Here is an 8,091-nt window from a genome sequence, read left to right on the forward strand (position 1 = left end):
ATTCAACCATGGATTCCTAGGGAGAAGACAAGGACCTTGCATGGATTTTGCCTCCGTGCATTATAATCAACAAGATAGGGACCAAGACAACCTAAGGCCACTAGGGATTCCAAAAGAAGGGAAAGGATCTGGTTAGTGAGGGAATGAGACACAAATGGGTACACCCAAGTGATGAGATCTTTGATGATATCTATAGGTCGTTCTTCCTGTCGATGCTCATGTTGTCCTAAGGCCACTAGGAATTCCAAAAGAAAGGGAATCCTCATGCTCATGTTGTCCTAAGGCCACTAGGAATTCCAAAAGAAAGGGAAATAATCCCATTAGTAATGAGGAGAATGAGCCGCAAATGAGTAGACCCAAGTGTTGATAACTTTGAGGATGTCAATCTTCAAGTTTTTCTTCTTGTTAAACATCTAACAAATTCACTATACATTTCTCCTTACCAGCTGATTGAAGGTTTAAAGCCCCAAATCTAACCTATTAATCAACTTAGGTGATTTGCTAGCAAAGCCCACACAGAGCAAAGAAGTCAAACTGCTATTGGCTTTTTTTAGACATGGTAAAAAAGGGTAGAAAGAGCCATACAAGATAGGGATGAATTGGGGATAGATCAAACCCAATAAATGAATAAAATATTTGAAGACCCAATCAAATGGTCAATAGAGAACTTTTAAAAGAAGGTTCTTAGAGCTATCAAAACTTGGCCAAGGAAATTGATGACTATAGACTTGGGATGGTCAGTTGTTGTTGTTGATATTTTCCTCTCACCTCTCTTAACCCATTAACCCAGTGCTTGAATGTAGCAATGCTAGTGATTTGGGTGAAATATTCCCTCTCTACAATTCCTTGGTTGCTTGGTGCTCGAGCCTACTTGATGTAGAAGTTAGATGTTGAAAACTAATGTGGAAGAGGGAGATTTGTGGAAAAGTCCAACGCATGCTAGAAGGAAAATTGAAGGCTATTGCCTTATAGAAAATGATGACTGCAACTAAAATAACCAAATGATTATCACTCCAAATAGTAGAGAGATAGAGTTATCAAATGACTCAACAAATTCCACTAAAAGACGACTCAACTATTCACCAACAGAGAGCTCATTCCTATGGGGCTTGTTGCTCATTACAATACTTCAAATAAGTCACAAAGGCACAAGACTCAACTATAACGACACACAATTGACCTCTACAAGGTTATAGTTACCAGCATTGCCAAGAGCTTGATGCCTCACAAGATCATGACCTCAACATGCTATCCAGCCCCTCGACCCTACATAGAAGCCAAGAGACACACCATCTCCCTCAGCTTGCGAGAGTCGACCCTCAAACCACCTTTTGGAGGGAGCAGGAGCAAGGTCGATACACCACGATGTCTTATTAACTAGCCAAAGCCATGCAACGTAGTCCACATAGTCCTCCATGCATAGCTCATGTGAATAGACCAATCACACTACTTCTATACACTTCACAACCAATGAGATGGCAATATCAAGACCCCTCTCTAGCCTTAATCACCATGAGGATGACTAGCTAACAAACCCTCCCACACCCAAAATGGGAGATCTCAAGATCAAACGAAAACTTCATGCTCACAAAGAGCACTAAGCCTATACTCACAAAGAGCACACGTAGGTATCAATGTCCATGAAGAACTCATCAGTCCAACGATTGCTCACAAAGAGCTCAAAAGTAAGTAATCGATACTGCCCTCCCATGATTTAGAAAGCCTAATCCTGATCTTTGAAGTGATCCTCCTCAACCATCATGGTTGTTTCTTCTTTACCATCCGTCATTATTGCTTTCTCTTTGCCTTTGTCTTGTCTTAAAATCTCGTCACACTGCTTGATGTAACAAAATCTTTCGATGTGTCCTTATTTGCCATACTAACTGTACTTCATGTATCTCGACCTTGGTTTTTCGTTTGATCACTAGCATCATATGCTTTCCCATTAAGCCAGGTGAAAGGATTGCGCTTCTCTTCACTAAGTGGCATGTTGAAACAATCTAAAAAATCCCTCGAGATGTAGTATGTGTACAATTTCATCGAACTGGTCAGGAGGTAAGCTTCTCAATAGAATAGCCTTCTTGTCTTCATCTTCAACTCGAGATCCAAGATCACCTAACTGTCAAAGGAGCGCTTGCATATGGTTAAGAAAGAAAGACTTTTCAGACTCGTCCATCTTTAAGTACAATAGATCTTGCTTCAAGGTAGATTTGGAGTGTTTCATGCGCACTCCAAATAGAGTCTCCAAAGTTTGCAATTCTTTGCTGCACTGGCTTTGATATCCAAATGATGAAAATATTCTAGCCCTAAACCTCTTCCTAGATACCCTAGTGCTTTCTCATCTTTTTGCTCCCTACAATAATGAAAGGGAGGAGATGAGAGAAAGGAAGAATAGGGAGGGATCAATAAATGTAAGGGGGCCCTTTTAAAAAACATAAATGTCATACATTTGAAAATGGCTCACTTAAACCTTGATCACTAACTAAACGTGGGTGTCATACCTTTCTGTGTATTTATGTTTTAATAGGGCAAATGCTTCAATTAGCACTCTTTTCTCAATTCAACACTCAAAACAATATACCTACATAAAGTCCACTAACATACCCAAGCTCATCACATAAGTCATCCATGAGACGATAAAGCACAACTCCAGCATGCATGGTAGGGAATAGATACCATGAGATTCCCACAAATATCATCAGTGTCATGATTAAAGAGTGGACTACAAACTATAGTAAAGTAGTCCACATCTCAATCATAACTTCAACACAAATAACTCCACGAAGTTTGAACTCAAAGAGAGGAAGGAAAGACTAAATATAGAGCTGAAAATATATTATTGTTACTATCTTAAAGACAATAGATCTAGGTGCATTAGGTCTGCACCAAAAGCTGACGGAGACATAGGCCAAACAGTCTCAAAACAGTGAGGCAAGGATCATTGTCAGAGCTGATTGATGACTCACTAATCAAGTGCATTGAGGTCATAGACTCATAGTGAGGTGAGTAGCAATAAAAAATATGTCTCTCTTGCAATAAGAGACAACATGTTTGAGGTCTAAGAGGCATCCTATCTTAGCCTTTGCTATAATGTTGCCCACCATACACCCTAGGTCCCTTCCTTAAAAGTTCAGTGGAAATAATTATAATGTATCCCAGCATACACCCTAGGTCCCTTTGCTATAATGTTGCCCAGCTAGGTCCCTTCGTTAAAAGTTATGTGGAAATAGTTGAATTTTTACAAGATCCTAAGGAACCACAACATAACAAAAAAAACACGGCTTGCTGCACTGAGCCACCATGTTCAACAGCACCTGCAAGGTCCCTTGTATCCCATTCAGCTGCAATACAAACACACGCCTATCTTAGCAAAGTCTTTGCATGGGCCAACTCACGAACGGTCAGAAAATATTAACTACCTGCATAAACATGAGCAAACATCAATATCAAGAATAGCTATAGCAAAAATAAAAGACGGGTTGCAAAAATGAAGCGTCAACACCACTCAATTCTCATAGTAAGACCTGTATGTTTTTCTCCGGTTGACTAGCTTGCAGTTTGTCAAGAATAAAAAATCTAAGACGTTGAAAAAGTAAGACTTCAAGTAACACACAGTGATCGATGTTTGAGGAACTTGTAAATGATGGAAGGAGAGGGAGGCAAGTTGAGAGATGGGGGTGGTGGAGGTTGAAGGTTGGAGGGGGACGAAGGGCTAGAAGGTGGGAGGGGGACGAAGGGCTAGAAGCCAATGGAGGGACAGGTAGAAGGAGGAGTTGAGGAAGGCAAGGAAGAGGAAGAAGAAGCCCAAGATGATGGCGGAGGCATTGGAGACAAACGAAGGTACCTCAGATATAAGAAATGAACTCACAATGAGTAAAGAGACTCACCATATGCTCCATGGCAAGCGCTTCTTCGCAGCTTCCAACCACGGAGATCCATTCGCCATGCCTTCATGTCTGAGAATCCACCAGAATAAATCCAAGGTTGAATCTAAAGATGCTAGAAGTAGCAAACTCAGAAGAACAAGCCTCATATAGGCATCAACAAAGGTTGGATTATTCGTAGAGATGCCAATGTTCTGATCCCAGCCACGAGATCCACCTGTGTGGATACTGATGAAGTATCCGAGTATTGCCATCACACATATTGCCGCTCCAGAACTCCCAGGAAATGTCACAAGAGTGGTGCCTTACAAAAGTTGCTCGTCTTGTGGATAAATCGGCCAACTGAACACAAGCACATACCACTAGAAATTCTGCCAAACGAATTCACCAAGTGCTATCACAAAGATTTTTGGACCTTCTCACGAGTCTGTTTCATGTAAGTTGGAGACTTCTAAACGTCCTTCTCTGGCATTGTGCTACCACTGCAAACTCCTTAACACATGCTGCTAAATCTTTTCCCATGGTGGGGTTGTAAATTTCCCAAGTTTTCGACTCAGTCCCAACACCAACACCAATCAAATCTTCTTTTACGCCTTCTAGAAAGCGATCGACGCCTAGAAACGAAAGGATGAATATATCCTTGCCATCGCTGCCAGGAGAACAAGGTAAAAGGTATGCAGGTGAATCCACATTTGCTTCTAAGATGGAAATATTAGACCCCTCAGAGTACAAGCCGTCAATTCTTTCATCCATCCAGTGCGTGGACAAGACACCCCCGCACTGTTGCAAGCTCTGCGTCATCAAGTCAGAGGCAATGCCCTTATGTGATACTTAGAAATGGCGATAGTTTGAATCCGGTAGCAAAGTAGCTTGTCATGCGTCCATCCTTCTGAAACATTGATCTCCTTCCAAAAGTGCTTTCCATTGCACTCGAGCAAATCAACGGGTTTTGCCAGATCTTCTTGGAAGGACTTTCGTCTGAAGGTTCTTTACTTGCTCAAAAGATGATGAAGCTAAGCCACGGTCCTCTTTCAAGCCCAACAAGTTCTAAAGGAAAAACGACGGTAGATTAAGGTCCTTAACCTGCTCTTATTACTCTGCGTGAAGCGATCCAAAAGAGTTAAGTAAACTTCGCTGCTCCTTGAAGGTCATCGAGGTCTGAGGATGCTCTATTCTCTTTGCTTGGCCGGGTAAGCACATAACAAGTCTCACTGGGACGGGACGAAGCTAGTCATCTTCATCCGTTACAACATACTGCAAGTCTGAGAGATCCAGTGCAAAAAGCAAGAAAGCATTACAGCAAGAAGATGCGAAGGACAAGAAGATGAGAGAGACTAGTTCAAGAAGACAAAGTACTTATATTAGAAAAAAAGCAAGCAAGGGTGGTAGGACACGTGGCAGCCACAATTTCAAACCAAAGCTAGTTTCGTAGGCTTTTAGGGCCTTTACACACCAAGCGCCTGCGCTTGCATGGCTGCCACATGGCGAAGCGCCATTTGCGCCAATACACGTGGGCAGCCTCAACCCTGCCCATAGCTCGCCTTGTGGGGTTGAACCTTGGCCTCACCCCAATAAGAAGTCTTCCTTAGACTAACCTATTTACTAATGATGTCCGCTCTGTGTGTAACAACAAAGTGCCCATGTCTTCTCTCGAGGTAGTGGGCTGTGTATACCCACCCTTAAATCAAGCATGGAAAAAGGGAGCATCGAGTAATGGTCGAGGCTACTCTTTTTCCATCCAGCTTGAACTAGAGTAGATATTGCACGCATCTTCTTCCAAAGGAGCTTTCCTAGTAACCATGTCATCAAGACGACCAACCCCCGATCGTATGCCACAGGTTCTGCTTGCCCAGATTACATGTAAGTTGTGCTCCAAGTCCCCATGTTTTCTTGCATTCTGGATAGCATAGCTTGGCAATCACAGTTAACTGATATGAAGGACTAAGATGTTGTTGAAATGAATATAGGAACCAAATTTGTGAATTTTAAACCATTTCTTTGACTTGACCCACACATGCACACTATTAGTTTGCTGAATTCAGGCTATTGCCACCTCCATATTATATCCGAATACTTTCTTGACTAGTACTTCCAACTTTGAATCCTCCAATTGGGTTGTTAGTTCACGTATACCTATAAATAGATTCGTGGGAATCCGTTGACCGGTATTGGGAATTTGTTACCATGTAAATCTATCATCCAAAATGTTCCCTGTTTCAGGTCCTCCACAATCCAGTATGGACCCTAATATCTCAACTAGAAATCTTTCCAATCTGGAGTTATACACTAATACCAAATCACCCACCTTAAAAAGTTTAAACTTGATATTCCGGCTCACCCATGCTTTCCGCCTTTCTTGAATGACTTGCACCGTATGCTAGCTCTGAATCCGGTCCTCCTCTAGTCAAAGTAATTGTTCTTGTTGGAACTGAACTGACTATCTGGACTTAGCTTCTCCACCAAAATCTGTAGAGTCGAGGATATAAACTCCATCGGGACGATAGCCTCTAAACCGTATACTAACCGCTTGTGGTGACTGTGAAAGCCACTTTGTATGCCCACAATGTTGAGTCCAGCTTTGTATCCCAATCCTTTTGGTTCTCTAATATGATCATCTTCAGGATCCACTTCATCATCTTGTTACTTCTCTCCGCCTCTCTGTTTCCTTGTGGATGATATGCTGTGGCCATCTTGTGAACTACCATATGCACATCTGCCAATTGCTTCATTGTTGCATTGAGAAAGTGAGTCCCTTAATCTGCCACTAATTTGATCATATAGCCAAACCTTGTAATAATATTTCGATATATGAACTTTGTTGTACTAGCCACCATATTATCCCTTAGCACCTTTGCTTGAATGTCAAATTCAGTTGAGTAATCTGTGGCCATCACCACATACTTGCCCATGTACTGTCCTGTCGGCTTAAATGGACCATAAAGTACATGCCCCATTTTTCGAATGGATCTAACGGAAGAATTGGATTTAGAGGCATCCTATCTGCATTCATTGGATGGTCGTTTCTCGGACAATACTGGCACTGCTTTGCAAACTCATATACATATTTAATGATAGTCGGCCACCACAACCTGGCTTGGAACATTTTCTATGTCATGATGTCTCCTACAAAGTGGCCACCAAATATACTCTAATGTGCCTCTGTCATAAGCACCGCCTTTAGTTCATGCTCTGGTACACACTGCCTTAACACCTGATCCACTCCTCTATAATACAACATGCTGGAAATCGCCGTAAAAGTTCAACTCTTCAATGCCATCTGATTTCTTTGATTTAACATCTTCTTTGGGAAAACCCCATCTGTCAAAAATTGAATCATGTGATCATACCAATATGTGCCTCAAATAGGTTCTACCTCAAACAAATTCGCATCCAGTAGAGGTAATCCAAAATTCCCTTTGAGGGTACTTCTCCTAAATATCGGGGGGGGTTACTCAACATGTAACATAACATGTTAGTGCATGGAGGGGTATTTTTTTAATAGGGGGACTTATATACCGTTTACATGCATGAGGGGATTTATAAAATAGGGACTTAGTGTAATTAATATGTTTATGGAGGGGTGTCTAAATTTTAAGATGGAAAAATGTATACATGCAAGAGGCCCATTAATCAATTACATGAAAAAATGTAAAAAATTAAAGAATAGGGGTATTTTTAATACATGCTTGCTCGCATGTTCTATAAGGGTTTTATGAAGAGTGACCCCCCTAGGTCATAATCTAACCTACTCAAGTAATTTGCCACCAAATGTTGGCTTCCTGGTGTATGTACTATTGTATAATCAAACTCTTGCAAAAGAAGAATCCATCGAGCCAATCTCCCTATTGGTTGCACCTAGTTCATCAAGAACAACATTGCTTGGTGATCCACATGGAACACAATCTTATTTCTTAGTAAATAGTCCACAATTTTCCTAAAGAGTAGATCATTTCTAGACCTTCCCATTCCATCACTGAGCAATTTCTTTCTGCATTAGGGAGCATCTGACTTGCAAAATAAACCACGGGTGATACCAGCCTTTCTGCCATTTCTACATCAACATTGTGCCAATTGCAATATCTGACGTATCCACAAACCTCCCACAAACACATGGAAATCCAAACTCTAGTTTGGTGGCCTTAGTACTGGGGCAACCACCAAGATCTTTTTAGCAACCGGAATTCTTTTTCTTTTTCCTCCCCCCAAA

General features: G+C 41.4%; 1 long non-coding RNA gene across 2 annotated transcripts; it reads right to left on the bottom strand.

Annotated features, from left to right (window-relative positions):
* Positions 1 to 3,121: 3,121 nt before the first annotated feature.
* On the bottom strand, positions 3,122 to 4,642 carry LOC147898383 (uncharacterized). Of its 2 annotated transcripts, none has more exons than XR_015541610.1 (2): positions 3,888 to 4,642; positions 3,122 to 3,341 (listed from the first exon to the last, which is right to left on the bottom strand). It is a non-coding gene; the product is annotated as an uncharacterized LOC147898383 (long non-coding RNA). The 2 variants fall into 2 exon arrangements; XR_015541609.1 differs by having other exon boundaries at positions 3,122 to 3,419.
* Between the last annotated feature and the right edge of the window lie 3,449 nt (positions 4,643 to 8,091).

The sequence above is a fragment of the Dipteris shenzhenensis genome, chromosome 9 (assembly GCF_047967505.1).
Source record: "Dipteris shenzhenensis isolate YYH24624 ecotype China chromosome 9, Dip_SZ_1.0, whole genome shotgun sequence".
NCBI lineage: Eukaryota > Viridiplantae > Streptophyta > Polypodiopsida > Gleicheniales > Dipteridaceae > Dipteris > Dipteris shenzhenensis.